At 43.5% G+C, this 27,934-nt stretch overlaps 1 protein-coding gene across 9 annotated transcripts in view; it reads right to left on the reverse strand.

The window, feature by feature from the left end:
- The window catches only part of SVIL (supervillin), a 254,554-nt gene that overhangs the window by 148,108 nt on the left and 78,512 nt on the right, over positions 1–27,934 (reverse strand). The window contains exon 1 of one of the 9 annotated variants that reach the window (XM_065921233.1): positions 15,916–16,408. The exons of the other annotated variants lie outside the window; for them this stretch is intronic. The gene's annotated coding sequence lies outside the window, so the exon portion shown is untranslated. Of the gene's footprint in view, positions 1–15,915; positions 16,409–27,934 lie in introns of those variants that run through there. 9 annotated transcript variants of the gene reach the window in all.

Genomic DNA, 27,934 nt, shown 5'->3' on the forward strand with positions numbered 1-27,934 from the left:
ACATAATTACCTTCCTTCTGGAAAAGGTTTGAATGAGTCAGAAGTGTTAAAAAGAGAAGTTTCACTGGGGAGCTCAGCAGATAAGGACATCAAATGCTTTCAAGCGTGTGTGTGCGCGCGCGCGCGCGCGCGTGTGTGTGTGTGTGTGTGTGTGTGTAGGACATCAATGCTTTCAGCTTGTGTGTCCCATTCATCAGTTTCTTCACTACACAGGTATTTATTGAACACCTGCAGTAATATATGTGTGTGTGTGTATGTGTGTGTCCCATTCATCACTTTCTTCACCACACAGGTACTTATTGAACACCTGCAGTTAACCGTTAGGAGACCTAAATACCAGACATATCAATGTCAACTATAAGTATCAAAACATTTTCTAAAACCTGTTTAGATGCACTTATAAATATCTGTCACTTGGAAATACCCAATTTTTAGGACAATTAAGAGTTCACCATACTTCAAACAAACCTCCACACTGATTTCTTCTTATTCTTTTCACCAAGTTTAAATCAAAGTGGATGGCTGCCCTCCACAATTTGCAACAAGGTATCATACCCCATCTAAATAAGATGCTTTTAAAGAAGACCAAATTTAGTTTTTGTTTAAATCTTGATCCACTCAAAGTTCTTTCAACAAGCAGGTTGGTGGCTTATTAGAACTTCACTATTTGAGGAAACTGTGTTTCTAGCCTTAAGACAAAGTGAGATAAACCTGTTCTATGATCTTGGGGTTCAGGCAATTAGGAAAATATATGTGCACGATGTTCTAAAATCAAACAAAATCTACCATAAATCGATCTACAAGACAGATCTCAGGTACACAAAATCTCACACAGCTAACTTGTTAATCTGACTTTGGGATTTACTGTACTGCATTGATTTTTTTTTAATGTAAAGTGCATGGCAGGTCATGTGTTTCTCTTAAGAACAACAGATTTTATTTTAAACTTCAAATAATATGTTAGTAAAATCCTAAAATGACAGTACAGAGGGCAGCCAAAGTGCATCCAGTAATGCTATTCTTCTGTGTGGTCTACACAGTGGCCAGGTTGCTGGTTGACTCCTAGAATCTTCTATCATGTGCCAAGGGGGTGTGTGTGTGTTTGTGTGTGTGTGTTTACATGCATGTGTATATATGATTGCTGTTCTCCATGCTGCTGTCTATTTAAATCAAAGTCAACTAGAGAATAAGCAAATTCACATTAAGAAACTGTCCTGGGGACATGGGTAAACCTATGACTGATTCATGTTGAGGTTTGGTAGATATCAATGCAATACTGTAAAAAAAAGATTATCCTTCAATTAAAAATAAATAAATTGAAAAAAGAATTCTGTCCTATTAGGGAACTAAATTCAATATCTAATGATAAACCATAATGGAAAAGAATATTTTTTAAAAATGTATAGCAACTTTCCTGGTGGTTCCAGTGGTTAAGACTCCATGCTTCCACTGTGGGGAGTGAGGGTTCGATCTCTGGTCTGGGAACTAAGATCCTGCATGCCACCCGGTGCATGGCATGCGTATATATGTTGGGCTTCCTAGGTGGCACTAGAGTGGTAAAGAATCTGTCTGCCAATGCAGGGACCTAAGATAGGTGGGTTCAATCCCTGGGTCAGGAAGATCCCCTAGAGGAAAGCATCACCACCCACTCCAGTATTCTGGCCTGGAGAATCCCATGGACAGAAGAGCCTGGTGGGCTGTCAACAGGGTGGCAGAGAGTCAGACATGACTGAGTATGCACACATATATGCATAACTGGATCATTTTGCTGTGCAGCAGAAATTAACACAACATTGTAAGTCAACTGTACTTCAATTAAAAAAAAAAAAAGAAATTCTGTGCAATTAACTAAAAAGTCTCCAATCTGAAAGTAAACTCTTTTTGAATATTTCCTGAAGGGATCCTCCCATCGGCCATGATGTGGGGTTTTGGGGTGAACTCCAAGATGCACAGTACACTTGTTGCCCATGGGCTCTGGGACCCAATAGATATGAAACATCTCTCAAATCAGTGTGTATGTGGATCTCCACGACATGAAGGATAAAAAATGGCCTGAGTGGGCCCAACTGGATAGCAGATGGGGAATATCTGATTTAGAAGACTGATTCCTACTTGAATATTGCATAATCTGGCCAAGATATAAAGAGGTTTTCAAGTCTTAAAACACAGTATAGGCCATGGGCCATATAAAGTTGTCCCTGTAACCTGAAAACACACAATATGATCACTGTGGGTGCAGCCTATGTGGAGACCTGAGACGGCCACCAAGGCGCTCACATGAGCATGAGGGGCGCGGGCTGTCGTCATGGGTGGGGATGGCTGATCCAGCCCTCTTCAGGATGAGAGACTGTTGAATAAATCTGATTTTACAGAAAGCGCTAGAATAAGCCTCAACCCCAACAGCTGCCCCCTGCTTATAAGAAGAGTCAAGACCTTAGCACGTGATCCCAAGGGAGTGGGGGTTTATGGCAGAGTTTGTCACATTTAAGTTTTGCTTTATGTCTATAAGGTCACAGAAAGGAAAACACTGTCTTTTCTGACAACTATGGGCTGCTGACAGCTCCCTGACAAGGCCAGGCTCTGCTGTGGAGCAGGGGCCTTTTGGGGCCTTGGGCAGAGTTTCCTTTCCTTTTTTTTTTTTAAATTATTAGTGGCTGCAGAAAGCCAAGACAAGCAACGTCGAAGCTGGGTCAGACCCCAGCCCCAACGACCCGGCCTCTTACAAAGACCAATGATGCCTGGCACAGGCCTAGACCCTGTAACCAAACCCACTCACAAAACCCTGGGCTTCATCACCCATGTGTGACCATCCAGAGGCACTGGTCCGGGCAGCCCTGGACCCCCGGCTGCTGCCCCCGTTCCGGGTTGCAGGCGTGGCCTGGCAGCAGGTGCACTGTGTGGTCACCACGCGCTCGAAGGCTCCAGAAGCTGTGGGGGGAGGGGCAGGATTTGTGCTAAAAGTGGCAACTCAAGATCCAGGCCTAAGCAGCCCAGGATGACAGCCATCACGGTGGACAGAATTCCCCCAGTGGAAAGATGATCAGACAGCCTCTGGAATCTAAATGGAAATGCTAGAGACACAGATGTAGAAAACAAACATATGGTCACCAAGGGTGAAATGGGAGGCAGGGGGAGAGATGAACTGGGAGATCAGGTTTGACATATACACACTTGTATACTATATATAGTAGTGGGTATATGTCACTTCCCTGGTGCCTGCAATGCAGGAGATCCCCGGAGAAGGGAATGGCTACCCACTCCACTATCTTGCCTGGAAAATTCCATGGACACAAGAAACTGGCAGGCTACAGTCCCTGGGGTCCCAGAGAGTCGAACATGACTGAGTGACTAACACTACCACCACTACACAGAAAATAGATCACTAATAAAGACCCACTCTATAGAACAGGACAGGAAACTCTACTCAATACTCTGTAATGACCTATATGAGAAAAGACTCTAAAAAGGAGTGGATGTACGTATATGTATAACTCATTCACTTCGCTTACAGCAGAAACTAAGATAACACTCTAAATCAACTATGCTCCAATAAAAATTAATTTAAAAAAATAAACAGAAACTAAAATGAATGAGCCTTTGAATTCCTTCCTCAGAAGGCTAACAGAAAGCACTGCGCACAAAGCCATAGATACTTTGTTTTTTCAATCACCCATGTTTAAGTTCTTTTATATACGTTATTGTCTTAAGAACATCAATCAAAGGGGACTTTTCAATTCCAGAGAAGAAATGTCTTCATGTGGATGGTGGGTCACAGTCTGTGAGGAGAATGAGGAATTTGGGATAATTTGTTGGGCTGTCAGGCTTTAATGACTCTTCTGCCAAAATGATTTGGTCGGTGAAAGCTAAGACTATCCAGATATATGACAAATGTTTATGACCAGGGTCAAGTGTGTTTACTCTTCAGCAGTTAGCTTTTAAAACAAAAGAGCTTTGACTAAAGACGAAGTGAATGCAGCCAAAGGTGATATTTAAGGCTCCTTGGAAGAGTCACCAGCTCGCCACTGCTTCCAAAGCCCACAGACTCACAGGCATCAGCTGGCAGATAAACTTCGGTATAGACAGTGAGGTCCATCTCTTATGGCAATGGCTATTTTTAAAGGCCAGCACACGCACACATACAATATGAGAAGGTTTCCCTTAGAAAGAACGGCCAAATAATTACCACATTTCTAATTTTAAATTTGAGTTAACAAACACCAAAGCAGGAGCTGAGGTTTGATTTTAATTTTTGCGCTACTAAAATTAAACTAGAAATGTCATGGACTCCCTGTCTCCTTATTACCAGTGGCAAACTACACTCTCAAAAATATAAGTAGATATTGTTTGGCTTTATGCACACATATCCACACAGACACATACAATACATCTGTAAACACAGATAACAGGAAAGGGAAGTTCACCAGTTCACTCTAATGAGAAATCTCTGGCCACAGAATATCAGGATGCCTAACCATCAGATTCCATGTTTCTGAACATAATAACTTTTAAAAGACCATAGTAACAGTGTTACAAAAGCCACAGAGCTGTGAAAAGGGAGAGTTTATGTCTATGTAAACAGATGTCATATACAGGTCTAAAAATGATCAAGGCACTCATTCAAATCAGGAAAACTTACAGGTATCCATGGTTGGGTTGCTCTATCTTGATTGCTAAGCTGAAAATGAAGAGGAGGCAGCAAGAGAAAAAGAAAAATGGAAAAGTAGAAATAAAATAGAAAGAAGATGAAAAGGAAAGAGGAAAAGAAAAAAGAGGAAGAAAGGAAAAGAAAGGAGGGAAAGAAGGGAGGGGGAAGAAAGGAGGAAAAGAAAGAAAAAGGAAGGAAGGAGGGAGGGAAGGAGGAAAGGGAAGGAAGGAGGGAGCAGGAAAGAGTAGGCCCGGGAGGAGGCTGACTCTCCTTATATTGTCCCTAAATGCTTACCCATCCCTCGGACAAACTAAAGAAGGTCAGGTGGTGACTTGGGTGGTCACCCGAGTTGGTTATTTTAAAAAACATCCATTCAGCACAACAGCTCAGCTGAATTGTTTCTGATATATAGTCACCCGATCCAATTAAATCCATGCATTCACCCACACTGGAGGCAAGGGTTAAACAGGGGCAGTGAGAACCACCCCGACCCTCTTCAGTCCGGGTATTTAATAATGATGACTACATTCTTCTAAGAAACTGGTAGTACGACTTGTTGCCCTTGTAGGGGGAAAAAAACCACTCTGGTCTGTTTGGATTTTCATTGCAAAGAAATGCAGTGCAGATTTATCCGACCCCCCTGGGTCAATCTACACCCAAGGACACTGGTGTTTGCTCTGAGCTGTTCAGATGAGCCAGTGGCTGGGGGTAGAGTGAGAGGAGGCTCATCTCATCCTGAGCAGGGCGTCTCAGGTAAGGCGGCCAGCACTCTGGGCTGGAGAGCTGGGTGCATTGGTGGGGAGGCATTCCAGATCGAGAAGAGGATGCAAAAGGCAGAATGGGAAGGCTGTTGGTGCCTGGAACAGGGGCTGTCACTGTGGTCGGAGCATGGGGTGCAGAGGGAAGAGTTCATCAGGCATCCAAAGGCCATCACACCAGCTCCCTGGGCTATGGGCTCATTGGCGGGGCTGAGGGCCACAACCTTGGATGTGGCTGGTCCTTCTCCATCCTTATGCATCCTTTGGTGCTCAATTTCCTGACTATGCTTTTCAAGAGTTCCCATCCTCATTTGTTACACACACACACACACACACACACACACACACACACACACACACCCTACCCACCCACCCACCAGCCTGAGAGCACAAAAAACCCTAGAGATGCAGTAAGTGGACACCTGGGTTTTAGGTGGGAGGCTGGGAGACTTGGGAGGGTTCACAGGGTAGCCTCCATTCTTGCCTTCCTATCCACGTTCTCAACTGTCAGAGGTTCACAGGACATAGACATTTGGGAGAAAATACACAGTATTGTCAGTAGCCAGGTTGGTATTCCAAAGAGACGGGAATGAATGCCAAGTGGTTGGCATGGTCCACAGGGTAAGTCCAAGATCTCACATGAGCCCTCATCACAGAAGAGTTCCCCATTGCACACAGCATGGCCCCGGCTCCCAAAGGACAGCTCTGGTTTGTAAAAAAGTTAAAGGCAAAAACAAACCCCAAACCCCTATAACAGTAATTTCTCACAAAACTCCATGACCTCAAGCCAAAACGCAGACTGAGGAAAGAGCCAGGAAGCATCCAGAGAACATGCTGGCATAGTATTAGATTACAGCCCTCCGTTCCCAATATCACTTTGGTGCTGGATTCATAGTGATTCCATCCACATCAAGCATGAAGCAAGTGATACTTAAGGTGTTAGCCTGAAGGTTCAATGTTAATGATGCTAGTGATGGTGAGACTGCAAAGCGCATCTCTTTGGATACATAATTCAAAATGTGCAAATGAACATTTGATGTTTTTGGGGCCACAAAGAACCTGCAACACCATACCCTGTGTGTAGGTATGCATATGCCTGTACCAGGAGAGTGGATTTGTGCACTGGTGGGAGGGATGGGGAATTCACAGAAAAGTCTCCTCTGAGATAGAAGCTTCAGTTTCTTTTGCATCACAAAGATGCCCTGAGATTCTCCAAACTGTCTCAGCACATGGGCAAAGCACAGATCCGCTTCCCAGGCCTGTGCTGTCCTACACAGGGCTGTTGTCATCTAAACTAGTCAAAATAATTCAAGTTGGAAGTTTAGTTCCTCAGTTGCACATGCCATATATTTTTAAGGGCTCAACAGACATCTATGCTTAGCAGCTACCCTATAAAACAACTCCCAATGAAGAACATCTGTATCAAACAGAAAGTTCTCCTGGACGGTTATGACCCAGACTTACCGGCTGCCCTCACCTTGTTTCAGGGGCTGGAGGTGGGTCACTTCTGAGAGTTTCATTTTTAAGCAAATAATCAGAACAAGACTTTAGTCTCTCTAAAGTTTGCATTTGTTCTTCACTTTTTAGGAGTCCAGTCCCTTTAAGAAAAATGCTGCAAACAATGACTCATCTCCTCTATGAAATGAACTTTCAAAAAAAGAAACATTTTTCCTATACTTTTTGGGAGATATTCTAACCTCCTAAAGCCTGCTAATGTGCCTGTTCAAAAACATCTGCTCAAGAAAACCATGATCATCATCAGAAACACAACTTGTCTGTAATGACAATTTTGACTTCACCCTGTCCTAAGTTATCTACTGTCAGTCTTATTTTTTCTTTTACTTTAAGCTCATTAACGGTAAAAATCATCATCAGTTTCATATCATCCTATCTGCGTAAGGATGAGCTCTGAAAACTCTCTGGGTTCAAATACCAAGGTAATTTGTCCTCCTCTCTGGGTTCAAACACCAAGGTAATTTAGAGCATCCATTTACCATCTGATTATCACTTATATCTGGAGCTACTGAATGTGCTATAATTTCTCTGTATGTGCATGTGCTCAGTCGTGTCCACCTCTTTGCAATCCCATGGACTATAGCCCACCAGGCTCCTCTGTCCATGGAATTTTCCAGGCAAGAATACTGGAGCAGGTTGCCATTTCCTTCTCCAGGGGATCTTCCTGACCCAGGAACTGAACACACATCTCTTGTTCCTCCTGCATTGGCAGGCGGATTCTTTACCCACTGCACCATCTGGGAAGCCCTATGCGATAATTTGCTTTTAATGATATAATTACCTTATGAAGCACAAATGTTGAAACGCTTACAACCCTATGAAACAAGAATGTGCTTTACAATTTGTGCAAAATGTAACGTAAAAACAGTGCTCACATACAATGCGAACAGAAAGGCAGTTTATGCACTAGTTTGTAACACAGTCAGCTTTGCCTGATGGTAGAGGTGATCAGATGAATAATCTTAGAAAGGAAAATGCACAGAAAGTGAGATTACAGGTTCCAAAGTTTCAATTGTCAGACACTACAATTCTTACACAGTTCATCTGTGATGCCGAAGCTCTATCTAAACTCACTTCAAAGTCTTCAAGTAAATGACTTTTATTTTTATTTTCTAAATGTACTAAAAAAGATTCAAGAGACACAAAAGTCTGAAAGTAAGAAGTAAAGCTGATTCAGTGACTTATTTCTAGAACATCCTGGTTGCATGATATCAACGTTCACCTTCGTCTCAACAATGAATCAATATTTTATAGATAGTCCTTTAGGACAATGGAGAGAACACAGGTTTAAAAAAAGTAGAGAGAGGGACTTCCCTAGTGGTCCAGCAGTGAAGAATCCACCTTGCCATGCAGGGTATGAGGGTTCAATCCCTGGTCGAGGAACTAAGATCCCACATGCCTCAGAGTAACGAGCCTGCTCGCAACTAGAGACTCCACGAGCGGCAAGGAAAGATCCTGCATGATGCAGTAAAGATCCTGTGAGCTGCAACTAAGACTTACTTGATGCAGTCAAATAAATAAATAATTTTTTTTTAAGTAGAGAGAGAGAGAGGAGCCATATTTGCCTAAACAGAACAGAGTTTTTAAAAAGCTTATGAACTTTTTAACAGTATAAGTCCTAGGGGAAGAGAGAACTGCAGAAAATAAGAAAATGCAAAGAGTAGGCAGATAATAAACCTAAAAAGCATCCCCTTTGGGCTAGGAATGAAGTGTTTTAAATTCTATCTTTTAAATATTTAAGGACACAGGTAGAGTTGAAGATGAAAAGCTTCAGGGAACTGGAGTATGATGAGTCCATTAGAACGTAAGCTCCATGAGGGCGGGGATTTTGTTTTTTCAATGTCCTTTTCCCGATACCTGTAACCAGTCCCTGGCACATAGTAAGTGCTCGGAAAATAACTGCTAATAGACAAAGTGCCCAGCCTACTCCTGTTGTGACCAGGAAAACTGGGTCTCAGGCATACCTCCCAGACTTGGCTTGGTGACCATTCTGGGGTCTCATATCAGGAGAAACGCAATGCCCTAAAGAGGGTAAGACTACGTCAAGTTAGAGAAAAGCCAATTTCAGTATTTAAATGAACCCAAGAGAAACGACCAGAACTTAACCTGGGGGGAAAAAAAAGGTAGAAAATTCCAGAAAGAAAGGACTGAAGACAAAGAATGGTGATCAGACCAATGGAGAAGGAAGAAATTGGCTGCACATTTCAGGAGAAGCAAATACAGGGAGAAGACCCTTTAAATGCATGTGGATTCTCCCTCAAGATATTTCTCACCCTCTCCTGCTCTTCCAATCTTGGACCACCACCTTCTAGACGCAGGGTTTCCTTTCCAGGGAAGGCTGACATATTTTCAAGCTCTGAAATCTTAGGATTATAGAATCCAAATAAGTAGAAGGGGCTTTAGAAATCCTCAAATCCAGCGCTCATTTGAATAAATGAAGCCCAGGGAGGTTAAGAACGTACCCAAGGTCACATAGCCGGGTATTAGTCAACATCAGGGCTGCCCCTACTTAATTCTGCCATTGCCCCTAGCATTCCTCAGGGTCACACATCTTCAATATCCATGTGAGATTTTCCTTCTCCACTCAGAGCAGGGAAAATGCTTCCTGAGAGCTCTGGGAGGGAGCCCGAGGGTGGGGAGAGCAAGCAGCTTGTAGATTTCACAATATTCCACCCCCCGCCCCCCCGCCAATTTTATTCCCCATCCTTGTACCTTCGTCCTACAGCTCACTTTGGAATATTTAAATATTTAAGAACTATGAGTTGCCTGCAAGCTCTCTGAAGTCTCTGGAGGGAAGAACAGATACCAATCCAAATAAATAAATTCCATCTCCCTGGGAGGCTCCTGTGCTGTGGAACAAGCTTCACAGGAGGCTTGCTCACCCTGGTCCCCCGCATCATGGCAATAGTTATCCAGTCACGGAACTGTAAAATATTCAACGTGTTCGATCAAAAATGTATGAAATCGTAAAGCCGAAGGATTATGTGTGTGTGCCTGAAATGAACATCTGGTGGAAATTAAGACCATGAGCATAATTTGCAGAGCTGTCTACCTTTTAGTGGCTTGCCCCATTCTTTTCTTCTTCTGTGTACTGTGCTTAGTTGCTGTTATGTCTAAATCTTTGTGACCCCATAGACTGTAGCCCGCCAGGCTACTCTGTCCGTGGGAATTATCCAGACAAGAACACTGGAGTGGGTTGACATGCCTTCCTCCAGGGGACCTTCCCAAGCCAGAGACTGAACCCAGGTCTCCTGTATTGCAGGCAGATTGTTTCAGGTCTGAGCCACCAGGGAAGCCCTAATCTGATTCAAAGCTATAGAGTCATGAGCTACATTAGGTATCCAACACAGTACTGTCAACAAATGATAGACACTTGAATATCATCTGTCTTTTGGTTTTGTCATACTGTTAAATGAATAGAGGAATTGCAGAATTAAATGAATATAGCTGAAATTTGGTGACCATTCTAGCACATGGTAAGCTGAAATGTCACCTTCAATTTAAGAAACTCTCTAAGAATATCTGTACACAAAAACAGGACTAAAACTTTCAGAAGTTATTTTTTCTCTTATAAGTCATTTCTTAATTCAACATATTTTAAGCTACTACTGAAAATCAATTGCTTTCCTGTTTGAGTTTTGGCTGGAGTGGCTTGTTCATTGTTGAGTGTGTAACATGTGTGTAAATACAGTATGTGTCTATTTAAAAATTTTGGTTATATGTGGTAAAATTAGATACAGAATTTTCAGAATTGTGAAAAGACCATGCCTTGAAATATTTAAACCATTTGAAGTCTTAAAAATATAAAAATATCCATACCATATTTCTGTTTAATGACCATATATATCTGAACCTAAGAGTTCTGTCTACTTTCCATACTCAGAACATTATTGAGAATTTGGAAGGAAATAAGAGACCTCTCATTAACCAAAACACCTCATGTATGGGGTGGGAATGTGAACTGGTACAACCACTATGCAAAGCAGTATGGAGATTCCTCAAAAAGTAAGATTTACCATATGATCCAAGTATCACACTTCTGGATATTTATCTAAAAAATATGAAGACACTAATTAGAAAAGAAATATGCACCCTTCTGTTCATCCTGGCATTATTCGTGGTAGCTAAGATATGGAAGCAACCTAAGTGCCCATCAGTGAATAAAGGGAAAAAAAATGTGATACGCAAACACATACTGGAATACTACTCAGCCATAAAAAAAGAAAGAAATCTTGCCATATGTGATGACACAGATGGTCCTTAAAAGTATTACACTTAGTGAAATAACTCTGATGGAGAAAAATACCATATGATTTCACTCATATGGGGAGAATAAAAAAACTAACTAAATGAACAAACCAAACAAAAACAAACACATAGGTGCAAAGATACAAAGAACAGAGCAGTGGTTACCAGATGGGGAGGAGCAGGCAGGATGAAATAGGTATGGTGATGGATGAAAACAAAATTTTTGGTGGTGAGCATGCTGTAGGGTATACAGAAGTTGAAAAATAATGTACACACAAAACATAAAATATTATAAACCAATGCTACTTCAATAAAAAATAAATGAAAAAAAAAAACCAGTTCCAAATTATAGGTACATTACTTATAAAAGCCCTTTGAGTGAGAAACTAATTTTTCTTTCTTATGCATAATTCTAACAATACAGGTGATATAGGATATAAACTCTAATGAAGCAAGTCAATAAGCTCTGAAATGCAAATGAATATATTCTATCTGAAATGGACAGGTTGTACAATTAATTCAAGGTATAACCAGCAGCACAAGAATTTTTATCTTAATGTGGACCCTCAGAAGATGAGCTGTGCAAATGGTTCAGAAAACAAAGGCAAGAGGATGGCCCAAGCACACAGCCATCCAGGGATGCCCAGTGTCTCACAACCTTACTACATCCAAGGTGGCATCCCGAGACAGAGATGCTCAGAGGGAAAGCTCAGCGAGGTCAGAGCACCCGGGAGATGAGCGGGTCTGGGAGGGAGAAGGAGCTCCTGGGAGTCACGGGCGTGGAGGGCTGGGTGGGTGGTGGGCCAGGGAGGGAGAGCTTGAGGTCAGGATGAGCTTTATTTAGGATGCAGGACTCGAGGAGGAGCCAGGAGAAAGGGAGACAGACATTGGAAATAAGAGAAATAGTGGCAACAACGCAGGCAAAGCATGGGAGGGAGGGTGTGAAAGGCACAAGGAAATGAATCACTTTTTCCCGGGCTCCTTCGAATCCCCTGACCTGGTTGCTTCCATCTTGAGAAACATTTATAACCATGCTCCTCAAAGTTGGTCCTCAGACCAGAGGCGTGAGCATCACCTGGGCGCTGGCTTGCTGACTCTCTCCCCACCCAGACCTACCCAATCACGACCTGCACATTAACAAGAGTGCAGGTGATGCTCAGTCAAGCTTGAGACCCGCTGACTTAAAGCAGTGGTTATGAACATAGGCATTGAAGTGAGATAGCTCTGGGTTCCAATCCAGTTCTACCTTGACCCCTCGATACGTGCCCTTAGGCCCTAAGCCTCAGTTCTCCTCCTCTGTAGAACAGAGATAATGATAGTATTATGTCTCAGGGGCCCTGGGAAAACTTAAGTGAGGTCATGTAAGGAAAAAGCGTGGCCTTAAGGCTGGGCAACGGTAATGATATTGTTTTTGTTCATCCCTTCCAGCCACCTTGGATAACAGCTCTGTTCTATCTGCATCTGAGCCCCTGTAGGGAATGAGTTCACTAAAGATGGGGAACACTCATTCAATCGTGCGATCTGTACCCAGGTGTGCAATATTGAGATGAAACCCTCAACACAGCACGTGCTGACATGAACCCAGGGCTGGGACATGGGCCAGTCAATGACCCACAGCAAACAGGAAAGCGCTCTCTTCGACTCTGTGTACACAAAAGCCGGTTATAAATGGGTTATGAACTTGCTTGGGATTAAAGGATCAACTTTCAGAAGAGAATAAGCAAGTAACGAGGTGAAATACACCCCTCTTTCAAAACCTTCTGCATCAGTGCATGGCCGTGAGAAAGTGGGACAGAGGTCCTTTTGAACCCACATCCAGCTGCTGTACCCCTCCTCTGGAGGCCAACCACCCCGAGATGCTTCACCCTAGGGACGAAGTTTAATGCTCAGAAAAAGCACCTAAATGAAATCACACCACAAGAAGAGTTTCTTCATTTTCGGCAAAACTCCAATAATGAAGTGGCTGATTTCATCGCATGCACCTTAATTTCCTGTGTTGGCAAAAAGAGCATATACAGAAACCCCAGCAGGCTTGTAATAGGAGGACGAGTCTTTCTGCTTGCATTATTAGATATGGGGGGGGGGGGGGGCGGGGGAACAGAACTTAGAACACAGAACACCCACTTCTGTTGTGAATAATAATGGCAAGAGTATTTTATGCAGCTAAGTTCTGATATGAAGAACCCACAGGTCATTTCAAGGCATTCAAGCAGCTCACATCTGCGGAACAGCTACTACGCAGTGGGTGCTGGGACCCAGGTGCCTCATTGAGCACCCCCTACAGAGGAAGGGGGCCCCAGAACACAGTGTCAGGGTCCCATGGGATAAAGCACAGGCTTAAGTCAAGGCCCCAGAACCCAGGGGCAGAAGGTCAGAGGAGGCTTCTGGGAAAATCTCCTTTGAGATCACTTCCCTGGCAAGCAGGGGATGGCAGAATATTTCAGGGAGGAGTCCCAGCAAAAAAAGTGGCATGAAAGACCCTGAAGGGGAGGCTGAGGAGCTGGGCTTTAGCCTTTAATCAGTGGGAAACTATGCAAAGTTTGGTTTTGCTTTCCCCTTGGTTTGGCTTCCCTGGTGGCTCAGATGGTAAAGAATCTGCCCGCAACGTGGGAGACCCGAGTTCGATCCCTGGGTTGGGAAGACCCCTGGAGAAGGGAAAGGCTACCCACTCCAGTAATCTGGCCTGGAGAATTCCATAGACAGAGGAGCCTGGCAAGCTAGCCCATGGGGTCGCAAAGAGTCAGACACGACTGAGCGACTCTCACTCATTCAGTCACTCCTCTTGCTTTAGCAAGGTCATTCTGAAGATGGATAGGACAGCAGAGGACATGGGGCAAAAGGGTGATGCCATCATCCAGGTAAGGGGAAGGGGCAGGGAGGCCCAGGAGGTATGGGGATGGAAGCATCCTTTCAGAGACTGACTCAGCTGTCTTGGTGACCTGTAGGTACAGTGACCATGCAGCTTCCAGCTCAGAGGGAAAAACTGCAGGAAAGTTCCAGACCGGGGAATTCACCTGGTCACAGGGCAGCCCCCAGACTAGTGTATTAATACTCCTGGCAACAAAGAGCTGCCTCCAGTGGTCGCTCCCACAGCTTTCCATGCAGCCTCTGACTCTGAACACTGCTGCTCTCTTGGACAACCTTGCAAAAGCCAACAGCCCTCTTCTATGGATATAGTTTCTGAACTGTAAAGCTTTAAACGACCTTAGGTGTTGACAAAGATTTTCATTCCGAATGGAAATTCAAAAATCTTACTTGTTTCTTGTTACCAAGAAACAAGATGTCCTAAAAGTACCAGCAGAGCTACCTGTGTGCGCTGAGTCCAAGAGACGTGAGCTGGGCGCTTTGACTGAATGCTGCTTGGAATAGTACCCTTGTGGCTCCAGAGTTAGCATTTCCTTGGGGGAGGACGAGAATTGTCCAGGAGGAAACAAGATGAGCAAGCCGCCTCTCTGTGCCCACCTGTGTCACTTTCTCAGAGGACAGACAAGGATGATTACTCCTGGCAGGACACCCACTACTTGGCTTCCCAAGAGTCCTCCTGGGCTGATGAATAAACGCAGTCCCAATGTGCCTAGCTCATGCTGCTTCACCCCGGGATCGGGAGGATCACTGACACCCTGCAGATTTTCTCAGCAGGAAAACCACCAGCATTTTGGCCAGGGCCATGCTTTACCTTACCACGTGGACTGTCCCCCATTACAGGGCATTTACAGTTGTGGCCACATCCCCTCAAACGCCAGCCATAGTTATTACGAAAACCAGAATCACAACCGAGCATTTCCAAAAGCCCCCAGAGTTGCGGCACTCAGTCTGATTGAGAACCATGGCAGTATTCACTGATGAGGCTCATCTCTATAAATATTCTGTTTTTCCACCTGATAAAAATAATTACTGCCCCTACTGGTCCATCTGATACAGTATAAAGAAACCATCTTTAAAATAAAGAAATAAAAACAAAAAAAGAAACCATCCTTTTTTCAGCACAAGTAAATCACCAAACTAAATTACAAACAGACCACAGTTGTCTCTAGAGCTTTACAAGAATAATATGGCATTATTTTCTTGGAGAACAAAAAAAAAATGAAATACAGCCCCAAACCTAGAAACTAGAGTGAGATTTTAAAAATAAATAAATAAATCCTGAAAAACCAGAGGTTCTATAAATTAAACTTAAAGAATCAGAGGACCAAGGTAAAGAACCCTCAAAACAAAGACCATACAAAAGGTACACTGATGATTTATATTGGGTTGGCCACAAAGTTCGTTTGGGTTTTTCCATAAGATGTTACGGAAAAACCCGAACTTTTTGGCCAACCTAATATTTCCACATGGATTAATAATAGGAAAGAAATAAAACTTGACCTTCTGAACTCCACCTCCATACATGCGATACAATGATTGAAGTACTTTGTATTGTGAATATGCTATTAATCCCAAGGCTTCAAGTGCTTAACGTTTAGACAGGAGTACCTTCTAGACTGTAGGCTGAATTGTTAGTATCAAGCTTTCTGTAACCATAAAGTTAAGTTATTTTGCTTTTAATAAAAAAAAAAAAAATGCAATCATTCCAAAACCAAAAACATGCCCAAGGGTACCTACAGAAGTATGCAACGACTAGCACATACTGGCAGGAACATTCCAGTATTTGACATCTACAAATCCTTCAGAAGCATGCTCAGACAAATGATACTTAAGGAAAAAAAAAAACAAACTGCATTTAGATTTATAGGAAGGGTTGTCACTTACTTCAAATTTCTGTACAATCCTTGTTCCTCTAAGTTAAAGGGGGGAAAATCACACTGTAATTTCTTATTTTTCTAATTAAAAAAAAAAAACACGTTATATCCTCTTATTCGGCTTTTGTTGTCCTCAAGTATTCTCTGTGCGTCTCCTTTCAAAGAATACTACTTTCAAATTCTAAACAAAAAGCAAAATATCAAAAGTTAGCCCAAGGAACACTGTACAAAATCAAATACCACAACGCAAACAAGGCAACTGCATCTATCAGAAGTGATGATTCAGAAGAGGATAAATTTAGAATGGTGCTTTCCAAATGGCGTTTGGGTGCCAAATGCAATAAAACAGGTGAAGGCTACATCCCAAAAGTTTCTCTGAAAAAAGACCGCCAAAATATTATCAACAAGTGTCTTCTTTTTGAAGCTGTCGGTCCCTTGGTATCCTTGATGCTGAACTTCCGCAATCTGGCCTTGGTGTGGCCATCCATTCCTGGGTAAATCCAAGTAAAACCTGAGGACACTTCAGCCTCTAAGGACGCTGTCAGAAGCAGTGGAGCAATTCCACATGAGACGGCCCTTTTATGGCCTGAACTGGGAGAGCCTTGATCTCAGCTCATCTACCAGAAATAGCTCCTGAAACTCAGAGGGGCCCATCAGCTGTTGCAACAGGCCTGGCCAGTGGCAACCTCAAGTGCAATAAGAATTGTCACATTGTCTTTCAGCTTGTTTTACAGAGAAACTAAAAATGCAACAGCCATCTCCTGGACAGGCTACAGCCATACAGAACTGAATAGGCAAATGCTTTTCTAATGCTAGTCTTCGGATTATAAAAGAACACATAAGCACTGATAAAGCTCAGACACCAACATTCAGAAAGTAACATACGCATACATGTATAAACAATATGCTATAAAGGCATATATCTCTTTACAAGTTTACAAGTGGTGCGGACATCTGTGGGTTTCTCCCCATTTCCAAAAAGAGAAATTTCCGATAGAAAATGAGTCATCAGATGAAAGAATTGCCCTGGAAGTAATTTCTCTAAAACAACACAAATGTTTTGTTTTAAAACCAAAGACCATGCTCTGAATGGATGGATCTTGCTTCAGATGGAGCTCAGGTTGTTCAACTCACTCAAAAACCAGAAGAAACTTAACTAAGGGGGGGTGGGGGGAAATGAACTGTCGGCACGACCACTTCTTAAAAGGCTATTTATGTTTTTTAGGTATTCAAACTAATATTACAACCCTGCTTATAAAAATACTTACAACTGTGGGTGTCCTTGTCATTGGGAAGATTAACAGAATGTCTTAATTGTTCATTCTAACTTTAGCATAAAGCATAGAACTCAGAATTCTGTGCTGCTTGGGGGCAGGCAGCTGGCTGCTCATTCTCTGACCCTCCAGCTGCACCAGTCAGCAGAGGCTCCCAGAGCAGGACCTGAATTCCAGTTAGTCATTAACCCTGCAGGACAATGCCTCTTTCTAAACAGTCCTGTGGCCAGGTGAAGAAGGCAGATACCCTGGGCAGCTGTAATGATTAAACACCGGCTTCGTGACTCATTTGCGCAAGGGTTAAAGATGCTTTGTCCAAAAAATTTTTTAATCACCTCAAGATGACAAACAAAACTTCACAGCATGACTCTTTTCTAATCTCCATCCCCATGGGGCCTCACTTAATTTTTCCTTCAACTAATTTTGCTTTTTACCCTTTTAAAATTTTATTTGACTTTGTTTTATATATTTCTATATGGTGCTTTAAACTCCTCCTGGAGCAAGCAGGGTAAAAATAAATAAAAACTTAGGTGAAATAATTAACTACTGAGGTCTTTATTTTAAGGAGAGAGGAGACAATGAATCACTGCTACCACAACGATGCAGGCTTTTTTCCCAAAACAGATTCACTCCCACAAAATAAACATCTAACTTTTGGATGCTTCTGAGGTTATTGTTCTCTGCTGCAACAGAATTGGCCTAGCTCAATGCATTGGAGTCTAATAGATTAATTCTTCTCAAGTGCATCTTTTTTACATGCTTTTTAATCTTTGTTCAAAGTCCAGTTAATTCTACCTGTGCAATGTGTTTAAATACTTTTTTCTTTTTTTTTTTTCCTGACTGCATCCTGAAATTAGGAAACTCTTATCATACACACTTCTTTCCCAAAATATGACAGCATCAGAACTGATATGCGTGGCAGCAGATTTAATGATACACCCATGAAGAAAAGTGAATATCACATTTTATAAATTAATATAAGAACTAGACTTAGACCTCTCCAAAATATTTATTTATAATATTTATAATTATTTCTCATTTGCTATTATTTAATACTAGAATTGTAATAACCACATGGTAGTCTATCATTCTTACTAGCGTCAGGCGAGTGTATGCTCCTCGGTTCTGTCTCGTCACAACAAGGATTTGGAGTGACGGACATTAAAGCCCTCGGCGTGTCACAGCTCTTGGGTCTTGGACAGACCGGGTTATAGCTCTTAGACAAATCAGTGTTACAGTTCTGCTTTATTTAGAAGATAGCAGGAAAACCCATCCTCCAGGCGTGAGGGCATGTCAACCCAAAGACGCGAAGAGAAGAGCGCCCCAGCATGCAGGAGAGCGAGCGAGCGAGCTAGCTTTGGCTCCTCTTTTTATATGTTTCTCTCTACCTGGGCCTGTCCTATGTACACTGGGCCAGCCAGGAGTGCTGTTTGTTTTACCTGTGGTCCTCACTCCGGGCCTCGGACCTTCCTTTGTTCTATTTTTGCGGGTTTTTCCCTTCCAGGTCTTTTAGCCACCGCCATTTTGGACTCCTTTTCCCTATTTTAACTACCTAACACTAGTAACTTCATTATATCAGCCTTAGCATGACTTTTAATCTGGCTTTTGTGGGCTAATCTAAAAACTATGACTACATGACATTGGTCTTAAGAGAAACTACATTCTATGGAAACTATTTTATAATAATAATGAACATGTGGAAACCAAAATTAAAACACAATGCTTTTACAATCATGACAAAAATAACTTGATACAAACTTAACATATACAGATTCTGCATGCTGAAAATTTTAAAATGCTGATAAAATATAACCAAGGAGACCTTAATAAACAAATACACATATACTCTGTTCATGGGTTGGAAGAGTCAACATAGTAAAGATGTCAGTTCTCCCCTAAAATGATCTCTAGATTTAATGCGATCCCTATCAACATGCCAGGGAGAATTTTTGGTAGAAAAAGATAAGCTTATTCTCAAATTTATAGGAAGAGAGGCAGACCTTAGTGTAGCTAAAACAATCTTGAAAAAAAAAGAATAAAATGAGAGTAATCTATCCCATATTAAGCCTTCCTAAAAAGCTATAATAATGGATTAGAATAAAGAATCCTGAAATGGACCACACAAATATAACTAATTTTTGACATAAGACACCATTTCAACAAATGGTTCTGGAGCAAATGGACAGACATAGACCAAAATAAACAAACAAAAAAACTCTTACATCTAATCTTCACACCTTATATAAAAATTAGCCAAAGTGAAGCATGAAGTGTAAAATATAAAACTATGTTACTTTTAGGGGGGAAAAAAACAGGAGAAAAACCTTCAGGACCTAGATGAGTTCTTGTTCTCAACACGAAAAGCACTCAGTGTCTTAGACCTGGACTTCCCCGGTGGTCCAGTGGTTAAGAATTGACCTGCCAGTGCAGGGGAACACAGGTTCGATCCTGGTCCAGTAAGATCCAACGTGCCTCAGGGCAACTAAGCCCATGTGCCACAATTAGAGTCCACGCTCTAGAGCCCATGCTCTGCAACAAGAGAAGCCACCACAATGGGAGGCCAGAGCACCACACCTAGAGAGCAGTTCTGGCTCACTGCAACTAGAGAAAGCCCACGTGCGGAAACAAAGGCCAAGAGCAGCCAAAATTAAAATAAATAAATTTTTTAAAAAGAACATAAACCAAAGTTTAAAAAAAAACACAACTCATAAAAGGGAAAAATGATGCATTAGATTCATCACAATGCAAAATCTCTGCTTTTTCAGAAGATCACATTAAGAGGATGAAAAGACATGCTAGCGAATAGGAGAAAATATTTGTGGTTACATATCTGAAAAAGGACAACTATAAAGAACACAGGAAGAACTCTCAAAATCAATAGCAAAAAAAAAAAAAACAACAAAGAAAGAAAAGAAAAAACCCCAATCAGTCCAATTAAAAAATGGGAAAAGATACAATGAGGCATTTGACCAAAGATGATGAAAGACAGATGGCAAATTTCACGTTGAACATAAAAAGATGTTCAACGCCATTAGTCATTCAAGAAATGCAAATTAAAACAATGAGATATCCTTACACACCTATCAGAATGGCAAACATTAAAAAAAAAAAAAAAACTGACTACACTGGCAAGGAGAAAGTCAACCACACATCACTGGTGGGGAAATAAAATGGTGCAGCTACTCTGGGAAACAGTTTGGCAGTTTCTTCAAAAACTAAACCTGCCAAACCAAACTACCACATGGCCCGGGAACTGCACTCCTGAACATCTATTCCAGAGAAATGGAAACTTATTTTCATAAAAATCCTGAATACAAATGTTCCCAGTAGCTTTATTCACAATAGACAAAACCTGAAAATGAGTGAGATGTCTTCGATGGATGAACAGCTAAATAAAAATTTGGTGTGGCCATACCATGGAAGTCTGCTCAGAAATAACATGGAACAATCTACTGATATCTCCAGCAACCCGGAAGAATGTCCAGGGAACTGTGCTGAGTGAAAGAATGCTGATCCCCAAAGTTTAGATGCTGTGGGTTGCACTTCTACAACATTCCCTGAAAGATAACTGTGCAGACGTGGAGGCCGTAGCAGAGGCTAGGGCTGGGGTGACAGGGCTGTGACAGCAGCAAGGACAGTTCTTCCCCTGTTCTACCAACTGCATCAAACCCAGTACCCTGGCGATAATGGTATTTTAGTTCCCACTGGGGGTGAATGGGTCAAAAGTACACAGCACTCACTCTCTCTGTAGTAATTCTTACAAGCACATCTGAATCTATTATCTCAAAATTAAAAGTCTAAACATCTTTTAAAAATCTACTTCAAATGAAACTTCCAAATGCAACCCATTTGTAACTGGGTTACTGACCATAATTGTACTCTGAGTAAATCTAAGTGGATTTGCCTGTCATCAATGCCACCCTAAGAAATTCAAATTGGAAATATTTCTTTTCCCTTACAAGATGGAAAGTCATAGTCCTAAGTAGAATATTTCACACAGAAGAAGAAATGGAAAGCATTGCTTTCCAACTGAGCATGTTTATTTGGCAGGCTGTCTGGATACTGAAAAGAGCATCTCTAATTCCTGGGGCCTATCTAATAAACAACAGGATCCCTCCCCTTCATTTTCAGCAGTTCAATCAACTGCTCAACATGATTTTCAAAACCTGATCAACCACTGAGAAACAAGAAAACTATTCACAGAGGGAGGAGACCTGGCCATCTCAAAATTTCATCCCACTACAAACACAGAAAAGTAGGTTTTTAGAGTCAAGAGTTCTATAGTCTTGGAGGTATCATTCTTGAAAATAAAAGGACAAGATCAAAATCTAGCCTTCTGCATGGTGGGACAGGACGTCTGAGGGTCATTCAGTGCTCTTTATCCTCTCGGATGCCAGAACGTTAAACTTAGATTCAAACGCCCTGAATGACCCTCCTGAGAGCCAAACTAATTTGTACTGGACTTTTGTGTTAGAAAGATCAGCTCTGGGGAAGCCACGTAATGCAGGTATAAGATGAAGCTTGTCTTCAGTTCATTGAATGAGGGCTTCCTGAGCCCAGGAATATCCATGCTCCTCCCTCTCTTATCTCCAGCCCCCCAAGTTTCTCCTGCCCACCTCTACCTTCAAGTCGGTGCACACCTTATTTCTCCCTTCGTCATCACTCATCTCCCACAACCATTGTCTCTTCTCCCACCCAACCCCAGTCAAGTTTACAACGGAATTCCAGCTCCCTCCACATCCCAGGAGCTGCTCCCCCAACCATGGGCCCTCCTGGTAGACCTGGCCTCTATATAGTCTGACATCCTCTGCCCATTTCCACAGCCACCAAATCTCTGCTTCTCCCAGAGTGAGTTCTGTAACCCCCTCAACAGAATTCCAGATGGTGCTGATCCCCGGGAGTTCAGAAAACCAGGATATGAGACAGGAGACAAATGATGCTATGCTCCTCCCCTCCCATCGTGACCCTGGCTCCTGCTTTGCTGGCTGATCACACCCTCAGCACCGGACCCTCCCTTCCAGCCAGGACCACATCCTGATGCCTGGAGCTCAGCCTTCCTCCCTGCTTTCTACTTCCTCACCCCTTCTCTCAGCTGCCTCTCGTCAGAACTACTGCAAGAGCCTCCAGCTGCATTTCCCTCCTCAAACTCATCCTCTCCACTCCTTCCAGAATGTGTATTAAGCAGCCTGACTGCATCACCCTGGGGGGAATCTCCCAACTCGCCCCACCAGCAGATCTCAGCATGGAATGGGCTCGTGGGTGTCTTCCTGGGCAGCCAGTTACTTCTCCTAGATGGAGGCTCATGTGACAAGCTCTGTGAATTTGAGGTTCTTGAAGAGTAAATGTAAGCATGTCCCCACAAAAGACTCACTTTCACCCTCCTGTAGATGATCATCAGGAGAAGGGGAAAGGGATCAGGTTACACATGAATCCTGGGGCAACTGCACTTGACTCACAAGAGTCCCTTGGACAGCAAAGAGGTCAAGCCAGTCCATTCTAAAGGAAATCAATCCTGAATATTCACTGGAAGGACTGAGGCTGAAGCTGAAGCTCCAGTCCTTTGGCCACCCGATGGTAAAGAGCCTACTCATTGGAAAAGACCCTGAAGAGGGGAAAGATTGAGGGCAAGAGGAAAAGGAGTGCCAGAGAATGAGTTGGTTGGATGGCATCACCAATTCACAGAACATGAGTTTGAGCAAACTCAGGAAGATTGTGAATGACAGGGAAGCCTGGCGTGCTGCAGTCCATGGGGTTGCAAAGAGTGGGACACAACTGAGCGACTGAACATCAACAACAGAGATGATCTCGTGGACCACGATCTGTGGTGACTTACTGTGACGGATGTGTGGCTGACAACTGTGTGATTCGAAAAGGCTGTCATGTCTCGTTCATGACCAACTTCACATTTGGATACATCCAGGATCCTGTGACACGTGCATACAACATCCGTGTGCTGGTGACAAACAGGGGGTTGAGGATGGCTGGCCTGCTGGGTAATTCCAAAGTCCCTACTGTGACTCGGCCCCTCCCATCTCTTCAGTCCTACATCCCAGCACCCCTCCACCCCAGAGGTGATGTGGTTGAGGCCAACCACACAGGCTGGTCTCAGAATTCCTTCCCTTCCTTGTCACTTAGAAAATCCCTCATTATCCTTTAAGGCTCAGCTGACTCTACTTCTCGATGAGCCCATCCTAACATGCTCTGTGAATTCCAGCCTCTAGACTGTTCGTGTCCAAAGGGCAGGGGCCCCATCTGTCTCTGCATCCATGGAATCCAGCAGTGTCCATCACTCCCTACACATAATAAATGTCTGTGACATGCCTTTAGGTCTCTTTCTAATTTTAATTCAGCGACATGCTCCTCTTTTTTTTCCAGGAGTAACCAATCGATACTGACTACCCCTCTGGAGTTAGAAACTGACAAAAGTGACAAAGTGGCTCCTCACTGTATAAGCAGGGAATGAAGGAGGTGGAGCCAGCTCATAGGCTTTTGGGCAGAAGCCTCACTGTCCAGTTTTCCCTCTATGAAGCACCTATTTCTGAAGAGAGGAGGACGTCAGAATTTCAGCCAGAACTGTCAGTGCGCAGAAAGTAAAACAAAGTTCTCCGCCTGACTGCTCCTGCCTTCTGCAAAGTTCCGCTTTCTAAATGGCGATGAACTTGAGCAATCAAGAGAAGTATTTGTTTAAGCCGTGCCTTTCCAGGGGTTGAAAATATAAGCACCAGGGTCTGAAGTCTGTCCTCATTTCTGCTATGATGGGACCAGCCTTGGAATCACTTTCTTTTTCTCCATATAACTTGGGAACTAGACTTGGAATCACTTTCTTTTTCTCCATATAACTTGGGAACTAGACTTGGAATCACTTTCTTTTTCTCCATAAACTTGGGATTTCGACATCTGTGCGTAAAGACCAAAACATACCCCATCATCTCGTAACACCTACACTAATACACCCCTATGACTCTGAGCTTGGGCTGCCTGGACCATGGACAAATAAATTTTTACTGTGGGTAGATTTTTAAAAAGCAAAAAGGGTTTTTTGTTGTTGTTGTTGTTGTTTAACAGTATTTTTCAACCAATAAAGCACCCTCTCCCAGTTAGTCTAAATCAATCAATCAATGTCTGTCTCTCTCCCTCTCAAAACTTAGGGAGAGCTTCACTGGTTTGGAGGACAATATTTCGAGCTCCAAGGTCATGTGTAGGTCACTGGCTTGGAACACCAGATGAACAAGCCAAGCCCTCTCTCCCAGGCTGCAGCTTCAAGAGCGATGGGTGTGGAGCAACACACAGCAGGAGCAGAACTGCTGGCCTCATGGTCCAGATGAAATGTGAGTTTGCTGGGAGAGAGGGGGAGGCCTGGCCCGTGTTTTATGAGTCCTGGCTGCGGGCACACAGCCTCTCACAGGGCTGGACCAGCATTGCATTCCTGGACACCGCACTCAGAGTCTTGAGAGTAATCGGAGATGTACAGAGTATGACCTACTCTATTTCGGCTGCTATAGATTTAAAAGTATGGGATTGCTGTCGATTCATCGCATGGCAGAAATGCAGTAATCGGAGGACACTGGCTCAGAGGAATACGATACAGCAGTGCAGGGAGGCGCTTGTACACGGGAGCAGACCTAGAGGCTCTTTCCCTTCCATGAGGGGGCTGACAACACAAAGCGTAGTACCAAAAGGGGTTCCCTTGAGAAATATCGTAAGACATCCCTTATACGTGAAGTCTAAAAAGAAAGAAACAGATGAACCTACCGACAAAACAGAAAAGACTCACAGAATTAGAGAACAAACTTATGGTCGCCAGTGGGAGGGATGTGGGGAAGGGATAGTTAGGGAGTTTGGGATGGACGTGAACACACTGCATATTTAAAATAGATAACCAACAAGGACCTACAGTACAGCACAGGGAACTGTGCTTAATGTTATGGGGCAGCCTGGATGGGAGTTGGGGGAAGAATGGATACATGTGTATGTATGGCTGAGCCCCTTCACTGATTGTTAATCGGCTATATCCCAATACAAAATAAAAAATCAAAAAAAGAAGGGGGTTTCCTTTGCTGACTCTAAACAAGACAGAATGGATGGCCCTGACTTCTGCATGAAAACATGACGTCCCTGTGGTCCTCCATGGGATGCTGTGTAAGAGTCCATCTCTGTACTGGGTTACAGAGGAGAACCGGGAGCAACACCCAGACCCCAGAGATACTCCGAGGACACAAAGAACGGGGCTGCTCGCTCTGTAACCATGTCCCCCAGCCTCTGCACACCCCGAGACCCCACGCAGCCCGAGGAGGGGGCACAGTGCATGCGCTCAGCCCACCACCGGGTTTCCGTCATCACAACCATTCTCCTTCTGCTCCAGAAACACAACTCTAAGTGATGGCTGCACACGTCGGCCAACCCACAGAAGCCTAATAAACCTGTAATAAAGCGGAACCACAGTACAATAATTCTATAAAGCTGAACCACTATGCATTGTAGCTTCAAGTGTGTCTGTGGCTCCCGCTGGAGATCCTGGCAGCACAAGTGGTGGTGACCTCCTACCCCAAGGATAATGCAGACACGGTTGATTTGGGGGCTGGGGTGACGGCATTGAGGAGGGCCCTGTCTGGACATCTAAGTGTGGGAGAACAGGGTTGGAGGGTGGGGTCCACCGAGTAGGCAACATCGGGGCAGGGCTGGCTGGGGGTTGGGGGTGCATGTGAGTTCAGGAGGAGGAATTTCTGGGGTAGGTGGACGATGCTAAAAACTGAAAAGTTTCAAGAAAAGAAAAGAGAATGATATGGAGATCCACTGATTAAGTTCTGAAACAGAGTTTACTTTCTGATCGTTCTCATTTCACAGCCTCAGGTGACAACTTGGTCTCAGTCCAGAGGCCAGAGAAGTGCTGTTCTAGGTTGATCCAAGGTCCCGTTTGGTTCTAAAAACCTGAGATTCTATGACTCTGAGGCAAAGTATTGTCTCTTAGTCACCAGAGAAAAGTGGAGGGAATTATGAGAAAGAAGAGTATAATATAGATGGTGGAAAGGGATCCAAGGAGAGATCAAGTGGGTGAGCACCAGGCGTTCCGGAGTGAGAAGTATTTATGAGACAGCAAGACAGGAAATAAAGATAAAAACCCTGGATCACACCTCAGCTCCCTCAAACAGGGACTCACTCGGTCTAGAGCAGACGATCCCTTCAAAGACCTCAAAGTCATCTGCTGGACTTGTTATATCAGCGTGGACTCCTTAGTAGCATCCATGGGGAAAACTCCCCTCGGAGGCTCTATTAGAAATGTCTGGTAACCTCATCTGTGGGATGGAACACACACACTGCATCAGAGCGAAGAGAAGAGAAACATGTTGGCAGATACATCCTCAAAGGATGATGTTTATTTAGGAGTTCTTCCAGGTTCTCCCCGGGACTTCCCTGGTGACTCAGACTGTAAAGTGTCTGCCTACAATGCAGGAGACCTGGGTTCAATCCCTGGGTCAGGAAGATCTCCTGGAGAAGGAAATGGCAACCCACTCCAGTATTCTTGCCTGGAAAATCTCATGGATGGAGAAGCCTAGTAGACTACAGTCCATGGGGTCGCAAAGATTCGGACACGACTGAGCCACTTGACTTTCAAGGTTCTCCCAAGTCCTTAGCATGGCCCACATTCCCACCTTGGTGCCCTGGGAATGTGAATTCCACCAGGACAAAGATTTTTGTCTGTTGTGTAGACGATTTCATTTCTGGTACCCCAGAACAGTGCCTCACTCACTTCAGTCACTCAGTCATGTCCGACACTTTGTGACCCCATGGACTGCAACACACCAGGCTTCTCTGCCATCACCAACTGAATGGCAAGCCACTTCAGTATTCTTGCCTTGAGAACCCCATGAACAGTATGAAAACAAACAGTACCTAGCTGGTAAAGAATCCTCCTGCAATGCGGGAGACCTGGGTTAAATCCCTGGGCTGGGAAGATCCCCTGGAAAGGCAAAGGCTACCCACTCCAGTATTCTGGCCTGGAGAATTCCATGGACTAGTTCATGGGGTCGCTAAGAGTGGGACATGACTGAGTCTTTTGTTTTCCCTGGAGACCATGACTTTCACTTTCAAGACACAGTAAAAGTTCAATAAATGTTTGTTGGAGGAAAGTGATGAATAATATCTATTTTACAGGAAAAGTACCAGACAGAGTTTTTTTAAAAGTAAAAAAGTTTTTTCGTTACGCCTCACTGCTCCCCCTGCAGTCCCTAGTCTGTGATCACAGTCCTGCTCGCTTCAACAAGATAGTTTCACAAGCCTGAATTAGTTCACCTCCTTTCCACATACCAAAATCTTTGGGGAAGAGTTTCCTTATTAGATGAGGGCTGATTTCCCTGCAGGGCTTCCTGGCAAAGGCCTCAGTGCATTCTGATCTTTTAGCATCACTTATGCAAATCCATGGCACCTGGACTCCCCGCACTGGGAGGCCTGGCTTGCAGGCCTTTTTGTAAGCTAATTGCATGGTGAGCCCTTAAGACAGGACCGCTTTCCCCACGGAGTCACACTCCTAACTGGGCCCTCCCTAAATATTTTCTGCTGATGGCCAAGTGGGCAAGCTTGGCCTTTTTCTCCTTAGAAACACGACCCCGCTTTCTATACCAACAAGTATTAATTCAAATCCCCAGTGGGCAGTCCAGGATATGAAAATTACAGTAATCTAATCTTGTAGAGGAAGACGCATGAATCATCATTACATGGTCTGACAAAGAGCTAAGTGATTAATCCCAGGCTGCACAG

Source organism: Muntiacus reevesi, chromosome 2 (assembly GCF_963930625.1).
Source record: "Muntiacus reevesi chromosome 2, mMunRee1.1, whole genome shotgun sequence".
NCBI classification, from domain to species: domain Eukaryota; kingdom Metazoa; phylum Chordata; class Mammalia; order Artiodactyla; family Cervidae; genus Muntiacus; species Muntiacus reevesi.